This window comes from Macrotis lagotis, chromosome X (assembly GCF_037893015.1).
Source record: "Macrotis lagotis isolate mMagLag1 chromosome X, bilby.v1.9.chrom.fasta, whole genome shotgun sequence".
NCBI classification, from domain to species: Eukaryota; Metazoa; Chordata; class Mammalia; order Peramelemorphia; family Peramelidae; genus Macrotis; species Macrotis lagotis.
The window spans coordinates 701583749-701605147 of record NC_133666.1 but is presented as its reverse complement, the minus strand read 5'-3'; the positions used below and the strand labels follow the sequence as shown (position 1 = coordinate 701605147).

Below are 21399 nucleotides of genomic sequence, written 5' to 3'. Positions count from 1 at the left end.
GCCCTAGCCCAAACCTGTTGCTGTTTTCATTACTTTCATGGCCTCTTATGTTTTCAGGAGTTTCCCTAGGGTGACTTACGTACCTGGGATGTCTCACTACTTTCCTGGGCTGCTTCTCTATCCTGGCATCACATTCTGAAGTTTCTCCCAAACTAGAAACACAGGGACGATCCCATGTGAGTATTTCTTGGGATGACTGTTCCATAGAGAAGTCCAGCTTTGGAGATGACCCTGCTTTCAGTGCCACCTCTCAATCTGAAAGAAATAACAAAATGTAAGTATCTCTACTCTTCCTGTTGGGAGACAAACAAGTTCTGCTCACTTAATCCTGTGTCCTCCATCTGCCATTAACAGCACTCGAAAACTCCACAGGGGTAGAACAAAAAAATGATACTATCTTAAGGTGGTCTAATCCCCTTTGAGGAGGGTAAGAGGATAGGACTTGTGATCTTATTGGTTCAGAAAGACAACAGTGAAGTGAGGAAATTGCCTCCTCCCAATAAATCAACTCAGTTTTAAGAGAGTTACCTGAGTTTAGGATGCTTTTCCAAGTTGATACAGCTTCTATGTGTTATAAACAAAAGACTCTCTGACTTGTAAGTTCATTCTAGTGTCCCCACTCCACCTCTCTATCTCCTAGTCCTTCAGTATCAAAGAGAACTACACTGGCCAACCAAGTGATTGGTGTTAAGAGTTATATAATTATGTTTATTATAGTGAGAAGTATGCTCTGCAAGACATGCTCCTCACTCGCCTTTACCAGAATCATTCTATTCTGTGATCTGATTGATAGGGAAACAGAACTATTGGAGATGGTCCGGCTTTTGTGGGTCTGGCTTCACTTCCACATCAGTGAGGTACAATGGCGTATCATCAATGACAAGCAATATGATATCTACAATGGTCTAATTGTCAACTTGACCTTTCCTTGTCTTTTCTTCCTCCCATATCAGCAAGGCACTACAATGCACCACTAATGTTGAGCAAACACCGGCATATGACACCTGGCGGCAGATTGCAACAATATGATAAACACCTCTCTCAATGGACTAATTGTCACTATGGCCTTTCTTTTCAGACTTTCCACCTTTGAGTTACTTATCAGAATGATATGATAGAATGCAACAACCCAATACACAAGCCTGTTTCATGATGGACTAATTTTCAATACAGTCCCTCCTCTCACACATTTCACCTCTGGGCTATTCATCAGTATGACATGATTGGCAATAGCTTTAACACTAGGACAGCATAGCTTGCCACTCACGGTTCTGTGCTGCTCTGCTCTGTTAGTACATTCCCCAGCACACAATGGACTATGCAGGCCCATCAGGGCAAACCCATTCCAGGGTGGCCTTGTCCTTCACAAAGAAAAGAGAATCCTCCCTGGGGCTCCTGCAAACTTCTCCAGGATTGGTCAAGATACAGCACTGGAGGATTCTGGGATCTGAACTGGACTCCCTTCAATTGATCTTAGTGCAATAGACTACAACCCTTGTCCCTTTGGAATGGTGTCTGCCTAACTCTCAGGCCAAACTGACCCATATTTAACTGCTGTTCACACAGAACCCTTTTCCACTTCAGCTTTCAAAGTTCTAGTTTGAAAATACAGCTCAGTGGGATGGTATAGTGGATAGAGCACTGGCCCTGGATTTAGGAGGACCTGAGTTCAAATTCAGCCTGAGACATCTGATAATGGTAAATGCATGGTTGAAAAGAAGCTTTCACACTAATCCTCATAGCAACCTTGTAAAGTAGGTTGGTCAGTTATTCCCTCTACAAATGAAGAAACTGGTACTTAAAGAGTTATTTATTTAGTGACTTACCAAGTCACTTAAGCTTAAATCTTAAGCTGGATTATCTTTTTTATTTTTAACTCATCAAAGCAATTTCTACTATAACACAGTCAACAAATGGTTGTCCAGTCTCTCCTTGAAGACCAAGAAGGGAGGAGGAATCCACTACCTAAAAAGAGGTCTTTAGAGAGCTCTAAGTTTCAAGAAGTTTTTCCTGTCATCTTGCCTCTCAAACAAACCCCTTTGTAACTTAAATCATCAATTTCTGGTTCTATCCTATTGGGCCAATGGGACATTTCAAATCTCTTCAATTTCTTTTTTTTTTTTTTTTTGCAAGGCAACAGGGTTAAGTGGCTTGCCCAAGGCCACACAACTAGAAAATTATTAAGTGTCTGAGGCTGGATTTGAACTCAGGTACTTTTGACTCCAGGCCCAGTGATCTATCCACTACGACACTCAACCACCCCCAAATCCCTTCAATTTCTCTCCCAGTCTTCTCTAGACTAACCTTGCCCAAGTCTTTCAAACGAGCTACTCTCACCATGCCACAATACTTTTCCACTTCTAAATCCTATGCTTTTCTTTTCCACCTCTAAATCTTGTATTCTTCTCACCACACCACACTGTTTCTTCATTTCTAAATCCTATTCTCTCACCACATCAGTTTTTCAACTGTGCTTTCCTCACCCTGTCCCACTGCTTCTTCACCTCTAAATCTCTGCTTTTCTTCACCTGTAAATTCTATGCTCCAAAGAAAAACAATGCAACCAAGATTAGAAGAAAAGTAGAAAGCTGGGAAACTTCTTACAGTCAGTCTTTCTGATAAAGGTCTCATTTCTAAAAATATATAGAGAACTAAGTCAAATTCATGAAAATTCAAGGCATTTCTCAATTGATAAATGGTCAAAGGATATGAACTGACAGTTTTCAGATGAAGAAATTAAAGCTATCTACAGTCATATCAAAACATGCTCTAAAAAATGCTCTAAAGTCACTATTAATTTAAGAAATCCAAATTAAAGCAATTCTGAGGTACCACCTCACACCTATCAGACTGACTAATATAACAGAAAAGGAAAATGAAAAAAGTTGGAGGGGGTAATGGGAAAACTGGGACACCAATGTATTGTTGGTAGAGTTGTGAAATGAATCAACTATTCTGGAGATCAATTTAGAACTGTGCCCAGAGGGGTATAAAACTGTGCATATTCTTTGATCCAGCAATACTACTACGAGGTCTATACCCCACAGAAATAATATTTACCCACATGTACTAAGATACTTATAGCAGCTCTTTTTGTGTTGGCAAAGAATTAGAAAATTGAGGGGATGCCCATCAATGTGGGAATGGCTGAACTAATTGGGTATAAAAATAAAATGCAATACTTTTGTTGTATAAGAAAAGAATGGGAAGATTTCAGAAAACCTGGAAAGACTTATGAACTGATGCTGAGTGAAATATGCAGAACCAGGAGAGCAATGGACACAATAATATCAATATTGTGTGATGGTCAGCTAAGACAGACTTAATTCTTCTCAGTAATATGATAATCAAAGACAATTCTAAAAGACTTGTGATGTAAAATGCCAACCACATCCAGAGAAAGGATGGAGTCTGAATGCAAATTAAAGCATCCCATTTTCACTTTTTTTTGTTTTTTCTTTATCGTGGGTTTCCCCCTTTGTTCTGGTTCTTCTTTCATTAAATGACTAATATGGAAATGTGTTTAACATGACAATGAATGTAAAATCTATATAAGACTGCTTGCTATCTTGGGGAATGGGAGGGAAGGGCAGGAGAACATTAAATGAATGCTGAAAACTATCTTTAGGAATAACTGGGAAAAACTTCTATTAAAATAACAAAAAATTAATCCTGTGCTCCTCTTACCATGCCATACTGCTCTTCCACCTCTAAATCTTGAGTTCCTATCACTATGTACACTGCTTCTCTGCAACAGGCAATAAGTCCTTCTATCTTATAACATATTTAAGATACAGAGGTAGGGCAAAAGCTCTGAGGAGGCCACATTCATCTTAAAATAAAGAATGTGTATTCTGATAAGGAACTCTGTGCTACATAAATACCTTCCTAACTCCTGCCTATAAGTCTTTACCCAAACTGTACCTTCTTCCTGGCCAGAATGTTTTGCCTTCTATTCTCTCATAGAATACCAGTAACTTTCAACATCCAGCTCATGAACTATACCTTCTATACAAGATCTCTTCTGATCCCTCAAGTTTATTTATTAGCATTTTCTCCCTCTTGAAATTATTTTGTATGGATCATAGTTTGTGTATGTATGTATATGCTATAACATCTTAGAAGTAGCAGTAGAAGGGAAGCTTCTTTGAGACAGGAACTGTCATTGGTTTGGTGTGTGTGTGTGTGTGTGTGTGTGTGCGCGCACATGTGTGTGTTTTGCAAGGCAATAGGGTTAAGCGGCTTGTCCATGGCCACATAGCTGGGTAATTATTAAGTGTCTGAGGTCACATTTGAACTCAGGTCCTCCTGAATTCAGGGCTGGTGCTCTAATCACTGCACCACCTAGCCACCCCTTGTGTGTGTGTGTTTTTTTAATACCCTGTACCGATCAAAATGTCTGTACATAAGACATGCTTAATGTTTACTCAATTGAATCCAAAATTTATAGGAAACTGACCTAAATCTATAAGACAAAAAAAAAAAAATCACCTCCCCATGATCTGGTAGTAAAAAAGCCCAAAACTTCATTTTGTAAAGAAGAAATGCATACTAACAATCAGTGCTTCAAAGAAGAAGAAATGAAAACTGAAACAATTCTGAATTAGGACTGCAGACATTATTATCTTATTCAAATGATGGAAGTAGTAACAGTTAGAAAAATCAATGCTGCTTCAGGGTAAAACAATTTGCAGTCATAGAAAAAAATTAGTATTAACTTTGATTCAATAATCCCAAGGAGGTCAATCTCAAATATAAAAAAGTTTTATGTGCTTAAATATTCACAACAGCACTTTAGAAAAAAAGTACAAAAAGGAATATAACTGTGAACTGTAATAAATAAATATGTTAACAAGGAATACCTAGTTGTGTGGCCTTGGGCAAGCCACTTAACCCCATTGCCTTGCAAAAACCTTAAAAAAAAACAAAACAAGGATTAAAAGACATTCAAAAAACATAGGAAAATGTATATGAAGTAATTCCAAAGGAACTGTCACCTCCAAATGATGTATCATGAAACACATTTCCTTTCTCTTCATCTGGAAATAATAGACCACAAATGTGGGTTTAGGTTGGACTAGCAGTAAGAGAAAGTTTTGCTCAGTTACTAGATGCTAGTGATCATTCACTGCATTTCTGTCTATATGTATGCAGTAGTATCAAAATCAAAAAGAAACTGGATCCCTGCCCATTACATATTGACTTCGAAAACCACAAACTAACATTATCTAGGTTGTATTACAGATTTTATTTTGTTAAACATTTCCCTATTACATTTTAATCTGGTCCAGTCATATTCCAGAGTTTTGCAGGTTGACAGCTCTGTATGTATTCATGTATTTAGGGTAGGGGAGGCTATTGGGCAGGAGAATAGTATTCATTAGAATTGAAGTATAAAATACAAAATGTATCAAGACATCATTTTTTAAAATGGAGTACTGAATAACCTGAAGTGGTGGTCTCCAAAGTTTGATAGTTGGACCAATTGTGGAACAGGAAGACAGGTTCTGATAATCTTGGACTTGTTTCCTAAATTGTTGCTCACCCTGTTATTCCAGAGAACCAATGATATCTTGGAGTAATGTCCTGATTGTAAGGGACCTGGATTTAAGTGAGGCAAAGTTGCAGTCATCAGCCTCACTCTTTCTTCCAGAGTTGTCAAAATGCAGCAGCAGTTTGAAAATCAAGAAGACTGGCCATGCAGTGAATAACCCTGGCATCTTTGATGTCTGTCTAAACCTCTAAGCTCTTCAAAGCTTCAGTTGCCTTCATGATCACTGGAATATATTGTTCTCAACCACCCATTCTACTAGAAAATCTTCGCCATACTTGGGATAGGCATCCTTCCTAAATCACTGATGGGTTTGAGGCTTCTCTGTTACCCTGAATCTGGCTTAGTTTATCCACCAAGACAGTTTTACAGGGATGTGACCACAGCACAGGCTACTACTTCTTGGAGCCATGGGTGAGTGAGTTGGGTGATGGGTGACCAAAGGTGGATAAGCAACCTCGAAAAGGGTTCAGCAAGCCTTCACTACATCAGCTCCTTAATTCATCCAAGACTGGGGAAGCTGTGACAACTTAAACAAGGCATCTGAAACAGCAGAACTGGCAAAACCAACCTCTTTCTCACTTTGTGCCTTTGTGGTTTCTACAGGTGCCCTTCCACAGGAGACTTCTGAACCCTGGCTGACCTTTTTTCCCCGAGAGGGAAAGAATTAAGTAGAAAAGGATGAGTAGGCTTGGATAGATTGTGATCTGAATTCCAATCAGTCTTTTCCCTCCACATCCATCCCTTTTCAAAAGTCCCTGATTTCTTTGAAGACACCACTATAAAACTCAATAAAACCGTTCTCTTAAAAGTTTCCAATGATCTCCGAATTGCCAAATCTAATGATCAATCCACATCCTTCTCTTCTTGGAGATTTCGTTGGTTTCCACATGGCTGAAAAACAATACAAATCTGTGATCCACAAAAACTTTTATCTACACACTTAAAAAAGTTGGAGATGATCATTTGACCTGTTTAAGAATCTTCTAGATGCAGGCAGCTAGGTGGCGCAGTGGACAAAGCACTGGCTGTGGAGTCAGGAGTACCTGGGTTCAAATCCAGTCTCAGACACTTAATATATTACCTAGCTGTGTGGCCTTGGGCAAGCCACTTAACCCCATTTGCCTTGCAAAAAAAAAAAACCCTAAAAAAAAAAGAATCTTCTAGATGAAGTTTTCAACACATAACTTAAAAATATAAACTTTCTGATGACTTTCCAACAACAGATTTGATTGATAAGAAAGAAGATGGAAATTTACTAATCAAAAACCAACTGAAATCTTTAACTGGTGGACAGGACTGAAAAATGTAGGCTGAAATTCTATTAGCAGGGCCAACAATAGATTTTCTGGGTCTATAGGAACTTGGGGAAATACTTTTTTTTTTAGTTTTGATGACCAATAAACTGAGTGTCTCTTACTGCAATAGTTAAAAAGCAGCTAATATTTATTCAGTGCTTATTATGTTCCAGGTATCTCCTTCCCAAATGTTCAAATGTACTATTTGTGCCCAGAACTATGGCAGAATCTTCTGAGCTCATATTGAGCTGATCGCTGATCAGGCATAGCTGAACACACTATACCCTGACCCCAACATCATGATATCATTGGTCCTCTTCAAGCATGAAGGACAAATATCAACTATGTTTCAGGCACTGTGTTAAGCACTTTGATCCTCAGACAAATCCTGGGGATTGTGTATTATTATTCTCAGTTTTAAAGATGAGGAAACTGAAATTAAATGACTTGTCCAGGAAGCACAGAGCTAATAATAAGCATCTAAGTCTTATTTAAACTTAGATCTTCTTTTATTTGCTTTTTTTTTTGGAAGCCAATGGAGTTAAGTGATTTGCCTAAAGTCATACAGTTAGTAAGCATCAAATGTGTGAGACCAGATTTGAACTCAGGTCCTCCTTTCTCCAAAGTTCATGTTCTGTCCACTATATTACCTAGCTGCCCCATAAATTATGGTCTTCTTGAGTTCAGGCCCACCATGTAGTTGTCATATCACTGCACCCTAAGAACACTTGATCTTCTGCCATATCCTACAGCTAGTCATTTTGAGAATGAAATCCCCAAGTTTCTTCTGTCAAAATATCTAACCACAACTCCTCCCATCTTGATTTCTTGAGCCCAAGGGCACATTTATCCATATTTCAATTGTGTCAGTTGATTTCCACAACTCTTTCCAATCTCTACTTGAACAGTTAAAAGATGTATTTAACTCAAGTGTAAACCTTTACATTCATTTCTGTAAATATTTCATCTTGTGCGATCAGGTCATTCCCTAATGGGACCTTTTATGTGTCCACTGTCTCATATGAATATCAACTCTCCGTTCGAGGTGCCAGTCTTCCATAAATGCTAACAGGCATGCCATCTATGCCTTCATCTACTATCATTGATAAAAAGGTTGAGCTGAGGATGGCCTCCTGGGGCCCACCAAGCTGGTTTAGACCCTTGGGTAGATGGCACCTCTTTAGGTCTACCCATTCAAGTGATAATCCATATAACTCTATTTTAATCACCTAACCCCAGCCCTGCATTTGACCCAGACATAGTACCTAAGGCTTTTTCAGAGAAACCCTGTCAATTAAGGAAATAGGGGTTAGTCCATAGCAAAATGCTCATGATAGAGCAGCCCTGACTAGCACTGCTCAGAGCTGCCTTTTCCAACTGACCATTCACCCTAACATTAATGGTTCTTTGTAGGGGGTCAAGGCCTAGGATTTCATTGGGAGCATGTGTAGTAAGGAAATTCTCATGGCAACAGTCAATAAGCATTGATTAAACACCTACTATGTAGACAATGAGGATTCAAAAGAAAGCAAAAACATAGTCACTGCCCTCAAAGAGCGTACATTCAAAGAGGCAACCCACCATATATGGACAGGGTAGAGCGAGAGTACTGGAAGGAAATACCCACCACCAATGCAAGGCAGCTCCTTCTCTGGAATGGACAGCTCTGGCACCTACTATCCACTGAGGCCAGCTCTCTCCACTGCCCCACCCTTTTACCACCTTTAGAGGTGTGTTCTAGGAGTCTGCCAGGGACAGCAGCCACAGAGCTCGCTGGCCTAGAGGCTGAAGCATTCTTTTTCCAGTTTGAAGCATCACCATTTCTCTAAGTTTTTTCTAAAAGATCACTGAATGCCTTTTCAGAAACAAGACTGGCATTCCCCCAGGCCTGGTGCTTTGAGCACATATGTACAGAGTAGCTGCATAGTCATTGGGGGTTCCCTGCTAAGACTCATTTTGGTTCTGATTTAAAAAGTGAAAAATCCTCCTCTTTGGGAGAGAAAAGAGAAACAGAACAGAACTGAAGGGTGTGTGTCTTCTCAGTGGCACTTTAACTGATCCTGCACAACTGCTGGACATTCACAATGTCACCTAGGTTTTAGCCTACCAGGGATCCTTTTCTTGCTCCAACCCCTACAACTTAGGAAAACAACCCTTTGGCTGATTTTAGTCATCCTCTTCCTCCTCCTGATATCATTCTAGACTTTTAAATATTCTTTTTTTGTTTGTTTGTTTTTGCATGGTAATGGGGTTAAGTGACTTGCCTAAGGTGACACAATTAGGTAATTATTAAGTGTCTGAAGCTGAATTGAACTCAGATCCTCCTGACTCCAGGGTTGGTGCTCTATCCATTGTGCCACTTAGCTGCCCCTACTTTCAAATATTCTTACAGACCCCAGTTTTGTGCATACCCCACCAGGCTGCCCACCCCATCAGCTCATCACCTATCTCTCCAAAGTCATTCTTTCAAAGGAAAACAATTGAATCCCAACTCTGTTTTTACCACACACTTAACAATCAAATACCCAACATGAATGCCAGTTATTCCTGTCCAGAAGAGGCATCATAACTGCTCTCCATTAATTATCAATTATTTTGATCAACAATGTCTTTTTAAAAATGCACATGAGAGGAACTGAAACAGGATTACTACCAAAAACCTGAAAATGTGATCTGAAGGTTCAATTTTTATTTCATTTTATTTTATTTATTTTTCCAACTACATGCAATGGTCGTTTTCAAGAATCATTTTTTTTTGCAAGGTTTTGAGTTTTACATTTTTCTCTCTCCCTCCCTTCCCTCCCCCCAAGAGAAAGTAATCTAAGCTATATATGTATAATAGTGCTAAAACATAGATCCATATTAATCATGTTGTGAAAGAAGAATCAAATCCAAATAGAGGAAAAAACATTAGAGAGAAAAAAAGAAAAAACACATCAGACAACTTTTGAAAACTGAAGATAGTGAGTTTGGTCTGCATTTAGACTTCACAGTTCCTTCTCTGGATATGGATGGAATTTTTCATCACATGTCTTTGAGAATTGTCTTTGAGAATTATACTGCTGAAATGTTCAGGTCCGTCCTAATTGATCATCATCCCAAGTTGTTGTTAGTGTGAATAATGTTCTTCTCACTTCACTCTGCGTCAGTTCCTGCAAGTCTTTCCAGGCTATTCTGAAGTCTCGTCCTCATGGCTTCTTATAGAACAATGGCACTCCAATCATATTCATATGCAACCATTTGTTTAACCATTCCCCAGTTGATGGGCACTACAAAAAGAGTTGCTATAAATATTTTTGTATTTTTTTAACTCTTTTTTTTATGATACAGACCTAGTAATGATAGTTTTGGGTCAAAGGGTATACATAATTCCACATATGACCCACATATTGCAGCTAAACACTGAAGAAGGCCTCTCCCCACACTCGAAGGCTTCTCTCTCCCCATGAGTTGTGATGGAAGTCTTTTCTTTCTATTATAACACAGCTAGCCTTTACATTAGGAGCCGCTAATTGGCACACTGCACAAAGTGCCAGGCCTGAAGATAGGAAAATTCATCTTCCAGAGTTCAAATCTGGCCTTAGATACTTACTTCTTGTGGGAACTGGGTCAATCACTTATTAGCCCTGTTTGCCTCAACTTCCTTATCTGTAAAATGAGTTAGAGAAAGAAACAGTAAACCACTCTAGTATCTGCCAACCCTAAATTGGGTCATAAGAGAGTTTGGACAAGACTGCTACAACTGTATAACAAAAACAAAACCCTTTACTTGGGACTTCTAGGACATTCACCATCCCTTTGATCTTCACAACTTAGGGAGCAACGCCCCCCCAAGTTGCTTTGTTTTCCAGATAGCTCAGGAAGCTTGTGTGATTGATTGGTTCACATTAATACTAATTAACACCAGGGAGAGGTTGGACACTGACCTGTAGATGGCAGAAGAGGCAGGGAGGAAGAAGCAAGTGTGAAGGAGGGCTGCATAGGCAGGAAAAAGTAGATTGAAAAGACTGAAAATGCCCTTTAAATGAAAGTGAGCCAAAGGAAAATAAAACTAATCTTTCTTGATTCCAAGTCCAAAGCTAATCTTAGCTTCCACATCTTTAAGTCTCTTTGATCCAGGGTCAGCCTTAATGATCATCCCACCCCACCACCCCACTTACCAAATTCCAGTTAGATTCAGCTGACAAAAAATGATAAATTGATTGACAACAAATATTTACTAAATATTTGTTGTTTACCTGATCCCACCCATCAAAAAAAGAAATCAGACTGCAACAACATTCTCTCTAATCCAATAGTCTGCTGGTTGGTGTCCGTGCCACAAGCCTTTCCCACGGCAATTCATGCTCCACTTAGTTGCCGACCATCTTCCCATGACACTCAACAGCTCCCTATCATTTCAGTATCAAATACAAAGTTCTTTGCTTGGTTCTAACAACCTAGCCTCTAACCACCTTTTCAGTTTTCATATATGTGCTTTCTTACCCTCTATCTCCTTTGTTACAGCAACACTGACCTTGTAGCTTTTCCTTTCATGAGATCTTCTATTTTCTGATGCTAGGACCCCCCTATAACTGCCATGCTTTTCCCTCCTCTTAATTCTCAAACTCCCTGATTCCCTCCAAAACTCAGTTCAAAGCCCACCATTCAGAACGGGTCATTCCTAATTCTCCCCCCACCTGCTAGGGTCTTTTCCTCTAAGGTTACCTTCCATATTCTCAGAATGTCCATGGTGTCACCCCCATCAGAATGCAAGCTCCTGGAGGGAAGGGACAGCACTGAGCTTCTTCCGTGGATCCCAGTACTTAGTATCCTTCTTGCCTGAATGCAGAGTTCCTAACTCACTTCATCTAGTATTCCTCCAATTTTCAAAAAGGATTCAATCAAAATCTTTTTTCAGCACCTATCATGCTAAACTGTGCTAGGTTCTAGGGGTAGAAGTAGTCTTTGCTCACCAGGGAGGGAAAGGGAAGAGGAATGACAGAGATTACTTCTCATCTGCGAGTCGACAACTATGAAGTGCCCACCTTTCCTTGCCAGGCATGAGAGATACAAACAAAACAGTAGAATGGTCCCTGCCCTCAAGGAGTTTCTGTTTTAATGGGAGAGTAAAAATCTCTAACTATCCATAAAGAGAGAAATAAACATAAAGGGATATTTTCTGGGAGAGAGGCTGTCCAAAAAGGATTTATGAAGAAGAGGTATGTGATTTTCAGAGATGTCAGTGAACTGGGAGATCATTTCTGGCATGGGAAGCAGTCACTACAAAGATTGGACACTGGCCTGCAGATGGCAGGAGAGGCAGGGAGGAAGAAGTAAGTGTGAAAGAGGGCTGCATAGGCAGAAAAAGCAGATTGAAAACACTGGAAATGCCCTTTAAATGAAAAGTGAGTAAAAGTGAGTAAAAAGGAGAGTAAAGATTTCTTTGGTGTATACACTGGACCATGGGGCCAACTGAGATTCCTTCCAACTGGGGAAATCTATAATGCTGAAGAAAGACCAATAGATTTACCAATGAGGAGACCATGGTAACTTGAGAGGAGAGTTTTAGTTAGGAGATGGGGTCAGAAGTCAGACTGCAAAGGGCTGAATAGAGGCAACAAATATAGGTTAAACTCTGGGAGGCAGGTTATAAAAATGCATGCAATAAAGTACAAAGTATTACCAAGGAAATCAAAGATAATGAAACCTAGTCACCATTTAAAAAATAAAACACACATTCACAGAACCCAGGTGGGGCTCCATTTTCTGTCTCCACCCCTTTCTAGCAACATCCCTCCATGGAAGAGGTAGGAATTGCCACTTGAAGGGCAGAGATGAATTTCAGGAAAGGTTTCCACTCACTTAATGGGTGGATGAGCCCTAGCTATCAGGGCTTTAGGGGTAAGTCTGTCTTAATCAAAGGTCCTGTCCAATAAGGAAGAACAGCATCATCTGGGGAAAGAGTTGGGAAGAAAAAAGGCACATGAGAAGGCTCAAAGGCCATGTCTGAACCCCTAAGAATCACTGGCTAGAATGTCCTGCTAAGGTAAATCAGAGGAAAATCAAAAATCTGAAAACAATTGAATTGAATAAAAATAGAATTAGCGCATTCTGGGCACCCTCTTGTCTTAGAGTTGCCTTATTGACCTGCCCAAGGTCACATCCCCTGGCCAGATGAAGCCCTTGAACTCATGTTTTCCTGACTTTGAAATGAACTCTCTCTATTTGATGCATCCCATTGCTCCTCAAAGCTCAATAAATTATCCAGTAATTCATTACCTAATGTGGACAAGGGTCTGTACCAATGCATCAGAAGCAAGGGGAGAAAGGAAATCAGTGCACACATGCAACCAGGTAAATAAAGTACAAGTAAATGGGGAGAAGCCCTTCACAAATAAGGGCAGGGGGAGAGGGATGGGGGAAGTTTCATAGTGTGATGGTCCAAGAAATTAACCTGCAAAAGATGACAAGCAGGGCAGGCAGTTTGGAAGCCGAAATAGTCTCATACAAATGTCCACACACTAGAAGTGAGCCACCCAAAGTGCAGAGGGGAGGGAGTTGGGTTCACCCAGAGCTGATGCCATACCAATCCCAATGTGAGGGATGTGGCTCTTCCCCATTGTTCCAGACTCTTTAGATCTGGAAGGGACCTTGGGGGTGAGCCTGGCCAAGGGGCCCACTGCCATTCAACATGGCAGAGCCAATCATCGACCCCACAGACTGCTGAAGGAATTTCCCAAGAGAAGGAAGAAGAGGAGGAGGAGGAGAAAGAGAAAATAGTAATCAGGAAGAAGAGTAAAAAAAAGAGGAAAGAGGGGTCCAGGAAAAGGGAAAAAGCGGAAAAGGAAAGGGCCAGAAGGGTTCAGGAAGAAGCAAAAGAGAAAGGAATCAAGAGGAGGGTTCCGAAAGAGAAAGAGAAGCAAGAAGGGGCCCAGGAGGTGGAAGAATTAGTCACCAAGACCTTATGGAGTCCCTACTCCCGGCCCAGGCAGGTGCTAGGAGTACAAAGCTAAAAATGAAATAATTTCTGCCCTCAAGGAGTTTACCTGCGGACGGGGGGAGGAGTGAACAACATGGACACAATATTTAGAAAGTCCATACAAGGCAAATCGGGGAGAGGGAGGATCAGAAAAGATCTCCTGTAGGAGCAAGCACATGACTTAAGACTGGAAGGAAGTGAGGAAAGGAATGCTCTTGGCATTCTCCTTGGGGAGAAACAGAGGCAGGCACAAAGTCAAAGCTTAGAAATCTGAGTGGCCAAGTTGTCCAGTTTGGACAGAAGGAGAAAGAGAAGGGCTGATAGTTAGCCTGGTCATGGAGCTGAAGCCAGACTGGGAAGGGCTTAAAATGCCAAGCACAGGAGCTGGCATTTTACCCTAGAGTCCACCAGAGGTCATGGATGATGATGTTTGTCCTTCATTCTTGAAGAAGACCATGACATCAGGGGACACATGACACCATGACAGACAAGTGAACAAGATTTGAGGGAGGTGGGGTTGTGCTAGGTCACCAACCTCTCTCTCTCTTCTCTGGAGCCAACTCAGTTCAGTGACCAGATATGGATGAGGACTGGAGACAACCCTGGATGTGGGGCAGTCAAGATGAAGGAGCCTGTCCAAGGTCAGACAGCTAGGAAGTGTCTGAGACCAGATTCGAACTCCCATCCTCCTGACTCCAAGGCCAGGGCTCTATCTACTATGCCACCCAGCTGCTCTTGTAGTATTAAGGAAAGACTGGAGTGGGGAGAGGCAGGGAGACCCATGAGGTCAGGCTAATGCTAGTCACAGAAACTGCCTGGAGTTTCTCTGGATCCAATCAGACAGGGAGGAGAAGAAAGAACACCAAGGAGGGACTGATCACCCGCATCAACCCTCAAGAAAGGTCAAGGAGGAACACACTGGAAAAAGGCCAACTGGCTTAGCAACAGAGAGCTCAGCGGCATCCTTGAAGAGCATAGGCCCAGCCAAGTGGGACAGCGGAGATATGAGTGCGAGCTCAGGGTGGAGGCAGAACCCACAGGACTCAGGTAGGAGCATCCAGACGTCATGAGCAGGAAGGGCTGGGGCAGCAAGAGGAAGGGTTCTATCTGGAAAGGATGGAGGCAATCTGGAAGCAGCAGGAAGGAAGGAGGCAAGGTTAAGAAGAGCTCCAAGCTGAGTGCCCCCAACAGTGGACTTGACTGATGGGTAGGAAATATGAAGAAAAATGGGGGGGGGGTGGATACAGCTATAAATACAACACACAATTTGTTCAGTCCTTTCCCAGGTGATGGGACCAACTGTGAAGGTCATATAAAGGTGGATGCCATACGATTCCCATGGTCCTCAGAACAGAGAAAATGTGTCTTCTTCCTCCCTTCCTGGGGGAGCAGGAGTGGTAGATGAGTTGTTGCCCCAGTCCTGAAGAACCTGGACTGAACTGCTTTTTGCCTTTGTTCCTATCCCGAGAGGGAAGGAGTCGAGGCTGGGAGAGGGTCCCCGACTTGGGGATAATGGCCATGAGATTAAGAACCTCTGGTCTATAGCATCAGAGTAAGGGGGAGGAGGGATGCAAGAGGCAGAAAGAGAAGGAAAAAGACCAGACATGTGGGAGAACAAGGGGGCTGAAGTGTGTTTGTGTGTTGGGGGGAAGGCTAATAGGGGACATCAGAGGGAGGGGAGAAGAAAAGGGTCATGGGAAAAGAGGACAGAAGTTTTAGTGACTAAACCAAGGGCCAGAGCAAAGGCAAAGGGCCAAGGAGGGAGAAATGGAAAGAACACCAGGAGCTGGGAGAGGGTAATGTTGTGGGTGAGAAGCAGCCAGGAGGTCAGGGAGGTTGTGAGGAGCAGGTTAGGAAGGGCTTGGAAAGTCAAACAGAGGGTTTTGTATTTGCTCCTGGAGCAAGAGAGAGCTACTGCAGTTTACCCAGTAGGGAGTGACAGGGTTGGAGCTGCACTTTGATTGATTGGAGTGGGGAAAGACTGGCAGACCCCCTCCCCCAGCAGCAGGGTTGGCACAGGTTTGGGGGGAGCATATGAAAGATTTTACATTCTCTGTGGTAGGAAAAAACTGGAAATGGTAAGGCTGCCTCTTGCCTGGAGGGATGAGTTGAACTAAACATGTGGTACCTGAATGCCATTCAGGGGAAGCTCAGTGGGCAGTAAGTGACAAAGTATATGAGGAATTCAGGGAAGCAGGAGGCCTAGTAGGAACTGGTACAGAGGGGATGGAAGGGAATGAAAATAATTCATGGGATGACAAGGCTGGCAAGAGCAGCTTGACCTTATGGAATCTTAAAAAGTCTTTTGATCAGAAGACCCAAGTTCAACTGTTGCTTCAGGCCCTGGGAAAGCCACACACCACTCAGTCTTGGTTTATCACCTGCCAAATGGGCCCAATACTAGCAGCCCCACCTTCCAGGGGGTTATGAGGGTCAAGTGAGCTCGTACATGAAAGAGGCTTTGCCAACTGTAAAGGGTCTTTACATTCTATCACTCTTACTACTACCATTGAGGAACTTGAGTCTGAGAGGAGTTCGGGGACAGGCCCAGGGTCTTTCAGATAGTATGAGGCAGGATCTGAACCCAGGTCTGAGAAGAGAGGAAGTAATGGGAGAGTAAGGAGGGGGTTAAGGGAATGGACTCTTCCCTAAGCTGACTCTTGGCCGCTTTGCTAAACAGCTTTGGTTCCAAGGATAGGGGGAAGGTCATGTTGGGAGTAATGGATCCAAATGCCCAGGAGAAAGGTCCCTTTTTAGGAAATCAGAAAAGTTCTAGGAGTGTGGTGGAGGCCAACTGGGCTTCAAAGGAGGAGCAAGAAGAATGCTCCAGGGGGACTGGGACACTGCGTGAGGAGTCGAGGCAGGAACAGCAGAAGCATTGCTACTGACATCAGTATAGAAAAAGCCAACCAGATTGAGGACTTTTATAAAGCAATGAATAATGAGTTGAACAGAGCCAAGATTAGAGCAGACTCTGCCCAGGGCCCCTCCTGTCCTTCAGGGTGCCTGAGGGAGGCCAAGGAGCAGATTGCTTGGGCTACGGGTTTGACACTAGGTCAGAAGTGGGGGGTGGGGGCAAGAGAAAATAGATTTCTGTTTATTAAGAAAGGGGAGGTTTATTTTACTTTCTGTCAAGAGCTTTCCTGGGGGAGAGTGGGGGAAATCTGAACTTATCTGCTCAAAACCACAATCAGTAAAGCTTCCAAAAAGAAACCCCAAAGACGCCTGCTTACAAACCTGAGCAAGGACTGAGGATGGAAGAAATCCCCCTCCAAAGCACAGGTTAGGCAGAAGACATGAAGACTCAGTTTTAGAGGGGGAGAGAAGGCTGGATGGACGAGGAAGAGGTTCTCAAAGACAACCAAAGCTATGGCAGGTTCCTGTTTCTTGGGCTGATCAGACAGGCCACTATGAACCTGGAAAGCTTCATCACAGGCTGGCCACAAATAGGCCACGCGAACATTTGAGGTGGACTGCTCTTCTGACAGTCACCTTTGTACGACGGCCTTCCTTGTCCCTCTTTGACTGATCTTATTTCTCTATCCCTTCCCTAAAACATATTGTCTCCCTTCTTCTGAAGCCCCTTCTCTTCCTGCTCCTTGCTCCTCCCTCCCTTCCCTATATCTCTTACTCTCCTCTGCCTTTCTCTGATCCCTTTCCTCTTCATCTTCCTCCAATAGTCTCTCCTTTTCCAAAAGTCTCTCTTAAGAACTTTAGAACTGATTGTGCGCCATGGGCGATTCTGGCCCAGGGCCTCCCAGCATGTGTACCCCCATCAGAGAGGAGGCTGCGTTCTGTGAGCAAGGCAGGAAACATGAGAACCCACCCCAGATGTTCCCATGGACTATCTGTGCCTGAGCTGTGACGGAGCGTTCCTCGTTCATACGGGTCTGATGGGTCACAGTTGGACAGTGTCATTTGTCTCAAACATAAGAGATGCCATTTTGGTCTTCACTGAGAATGAAGGACAACACCAGCCAGCCAGAAGAGGTGGGGTGGGGGGTTAGAAGGGAGAAGATCGGGAAGAGAAGGGGGGAGAAAGAGGATCAGATGAAAAGATTTCAGGTTTAGAGTAGGAAGAACAGGCCTAAAGTGAGAATAGGGGCGGCTAGGTGGCACAGTGGATAGAGCACCGGCCTTGGAGTCAGGAGGACCTGGGTTCAAATCCGGCCTCAGACACTTAATAATGACCTAGCTATGTGGCCTTGGGTAAGCCACATAACCCCATTGCCTTGCAATCAATCAATCAATCAAGTGGGAATGGACTGGGGGCCAAGGGAACAGATCCTCAAGCTACAGAGGTGGGCAGAGCCATTCCTCCACAGACAGGAGGTCCAGGCTCTAAGCACCGGGCCAAAGGGGGTGCAACAATATTCCAAATCTCTTATAAGAGAAACTCGATGTAAACAGCTCAGAGGCTTCAAACTGGCAAAAACAAAACCAGCAATGGGGGGGGGGGGGCAAGGGAAGAAGAAAACGGCAGCTGGGGCAGACAGACCCCAGGACGGGCAGGGTGAGAACCTGCGGCTTGGCCCAAGGGCTCCAGCTTCTTCAGCCTTCTCCAGCCTGGGATATTCCCTAACGGGAACATTCATTGGAGAACTTTTGGGAAAGAAAGCTCTGGAAATAAAGCAGGTGCCCATCGACCGGGAGGGGCAGGGGCAGCTCGTCAGGCTGGGGTCCCTGAATGCAATGGCCTCTCGTGGCGACAGCGAGGGGAGGCGGCACGGGGCGATGTGGAGGCCTCTTGCATGACCAGGGCACAGCTCCGCACTGGGCCATGCCAGCCAGGCCTGGCCCCGGCTCCCTCCTGCACTCTCTCCCGGGCAGTGGGTGAGGAGGCAGGACGTGTCCAGAGAGCCACAAGACAAGGGGGCCCCAAAAGGAGGGGAGCGGGGCCTGAGCCTGGCAGGAGGGGGGAGGGGGCCCCAAAGGAGGGGAGCGGTGGGGGGGCCTGAGCCTGGCAGGAGGGGGGAAGAGGGGGAAGGGGGCCCCAAAAGGAGGGGAGCGGGGGTGGGGCTGAGCCTGGCAGGAGGGGGAGGGGCAGGGGCCCCCCTCTCTGCTCCCCACCCCCTCTCCCCGGGTCGCCTCCTCCCTCTCTGACCGCAGAGCCTCTACCTCTGGGGCCCCCGGGGGTCTGACCTGGGTCTCCTTCCTCATTTCTCGGGGACCCCTTCCCCTCCCCCCAGTTCCCACAGCCCCCGAGGGCCAGGAGCCCCCAGGCCGGCCCCGCCCTCCCTCCGCCTGGGGGTCCTCACGGAGGGCGGCGCGGTGGGTGGGGCGCGGCCCTGGGTTCAGATCCGGCCGCTGCGTGGCCGTCCCCAAAGCCCGGCGCGGAGGCAGCTGGGGGGCCCCCACCCCGGGCCCCGGCTGGGTCGGACTGGCCCCCCTCGGCCGGGGGCGCCCCGGGCCCGCGCGCTTCCCAGGGGGACACGGGGGGGGGGGGGGAGGAGGAAGAGGAGGGAGAGCAAGGCGCGGAGGGGGCGGGGTCTCCAGGCCGGGAGGCGGGCGGGGGCGGGGAAAGAGCAGCAGCGGCGCTTCCGATTGGCCGCCGGTCCCGGCCCCTGCCCTCCCCGCCAATAGGCGCGCCCGCTCCCGAGGGGGCGTGTCCTCCCGCCGGGCGCCGAGTGGCCACGCTCATGCGCGTCGCTCCAGGCCGCACCCCTTCCCCTCCCCCTCCCCGAGCGGCGGCGCCTCGGCCGGCTGCGGCGGCGGGCGCTCCCCGGGCCGGCCTCGGCCTCCCACTCACCGCGGCCCGGGACGCGGGGCTGGGCCACTGGCAGCGGCCGAGGACGCGCCGGAGCCGAGCGGGCCGCCAGCACCCGAAGTCGGCGGGGGCCCGGCCCGGTCTGATGGCGGAGCCGCGAGGAGCGCAGGAGGAAGCGGAAGTCGCTGGGGGCCGCCCGCGTCCTCGGCGGCCCCGCCCCTCGCCGCCTCCGGGCCAATCCCGCGACGGCGCCTCCGCCCCGGCCGCCGTTGCCATGGCAAAAGCCGCCGGGGAGCGCACGGCCTTCTGGGACGTGTAGTTCGGCGGCGGCGGCCGGGCTGGGGCCGGGCTCCGGGCCCGCCCCGGGAGCGCCCTTCCCCCACGGCCGGGGCGCCGGGCGCTCTCCGAGGTGCTGACCCCGGGAGGGCGCCCCCAGCGCCAGGGCCCCGGCGGGGCTCCCAGACCCCGATTCGGGGCCCGTGGACGAGTCGTGGAAGGAGCTGCAGAGGGGCCGGCAGTGGGCCCGGCGAGGGCGGCCATGCGGCTTGTGTCGCTTGAGCCCAAGGGTGGGGAAATGGAGAAAAGCCGCAGAGAGGCCAAGCCAGGCCCCCAGAACCAGAGGAAGCGGGGGGCTCACAAGTGGGGGCTCCCCTGCTGCGCAGGAAGGCGGGGTGACGCCTGCGGGGCCGCCGGTCGGAGCAGGGATGGGCTTGCTCGGGCTCCGGAGGCTCTCCCGATGAGATGGGGGTGAACCGAGGAGGGGGAACTGCCATCTGTGGCCGGAGAGCAGCGGGCAGACCCCTCGTTGTTAAGGGACGTCGTGTTTGCTTAGAAAATGTGGGCCCTGGGCTTGCTGCTGTGTCCTGCCTGGCCTGGCCTGCCCCAGACTTGTTGGCTAGACTGTGGAATTCGCCGGCCCTTCAGTTAAGGTGCCCAAGGGCGGTTTCCCATCCCAGATGCTGGGCTGCCATAAAAGCGCCCCGTCCCTGGCGATGTTCCTAACGACAACCCTGAGCCTTACTCTGCTACCGATTCTTCCCTGATCTCTTCTAAATCTGAGCTAGGACCAGCAGTAGGTTTCCTCTCAGCTGAGTGCTGTGATAACATTCCCCGTCCTCTCAGACCCATGGGTAGAGGACTATCACTCACATAAATACGGTGCAGAGTCCACCTTCGATGCCCTTTTGCCATCTGCAGGGAGTCTCAGATGCTCCCCATGAGGCTCCCTCATTGTGTCGAGGTAAAGCCGAAGCCTCAGTGATTCCGGCCAGGTTTGAGTTGCTGACCCTACAAAGGCTGCCCCTGATGGGAACAGTCCCCTGTGTGGACTCCAGAGCAGTTCTGTGCTCCCAGGGAACTGCGCTGCCTACGTCAGGGCCTGCTGCTGCTACAGTGACTGCTCAGTTCTGGGGCCCCTTGTCTGAGGACTGAGCCGCTCTTCATAGATCTTCATGGCATAGTCCTCTCTCTAGAGCCGGCCTCAGAGTTAAGCTTGCCTGGGTCCAAGTTTTGATAAAAACACTAGCTGTGTTGCCCCGAGCAACTCCCTTAAGCTCTCCATGTTCTAAGCAACTCTCATGCAAGAATAGCTGTGCATCACTTTGTACTGCACTTGATCCTCACAACTCTGGGAGTTAAGTGCTATGATCCCCATTTTGCAGATGCAACACTGAGGCTAAATGAAGTTAAGAGACATCAGAGAACCTGGCACTTTATAAATGTTGATTTGCCGATTGTCCAGGGTCACAGTGAGTGAGGTGGAATCCCACTGCAGGTCCTCCTAACTTCAGCCAGACCATCCGCCTAACTGGCTCTGCACTCTGAAGCAAGTATCAGATTCTCAGCTGGGTCACTTTATGGGAGTAGCCAGTCCTCTTCCATG

General features: G+C 46.2%; 1 protein-coding gene and 1 long non-coding RNA gene across 2 annotated transcripts in view; both read right to left on the bottom strand.

Annotated features, from left to right (window-relative positions):
* LOC141497086 (uncharacterized) overlaps positions 1 to 21399 on the bottom strand; it is a 147981-nt gene that overhangs the window by 42886 nt on the left and 83696 nt on the right.
* LOC141497244 (uncharacterized) lies at positions 263 to 18171 on the bottom strand. The gene is made up of 3 exons (XR_012471264.1): positions 11557 to 18171; positions 10442 to 10497; positions 263 to 10118 (listed from the first exon to the last, which is right to left on the bottom strand). It is a non-coding gene; the product is annotated as an uncharacterized LOC141497244 (long non-coding RNA).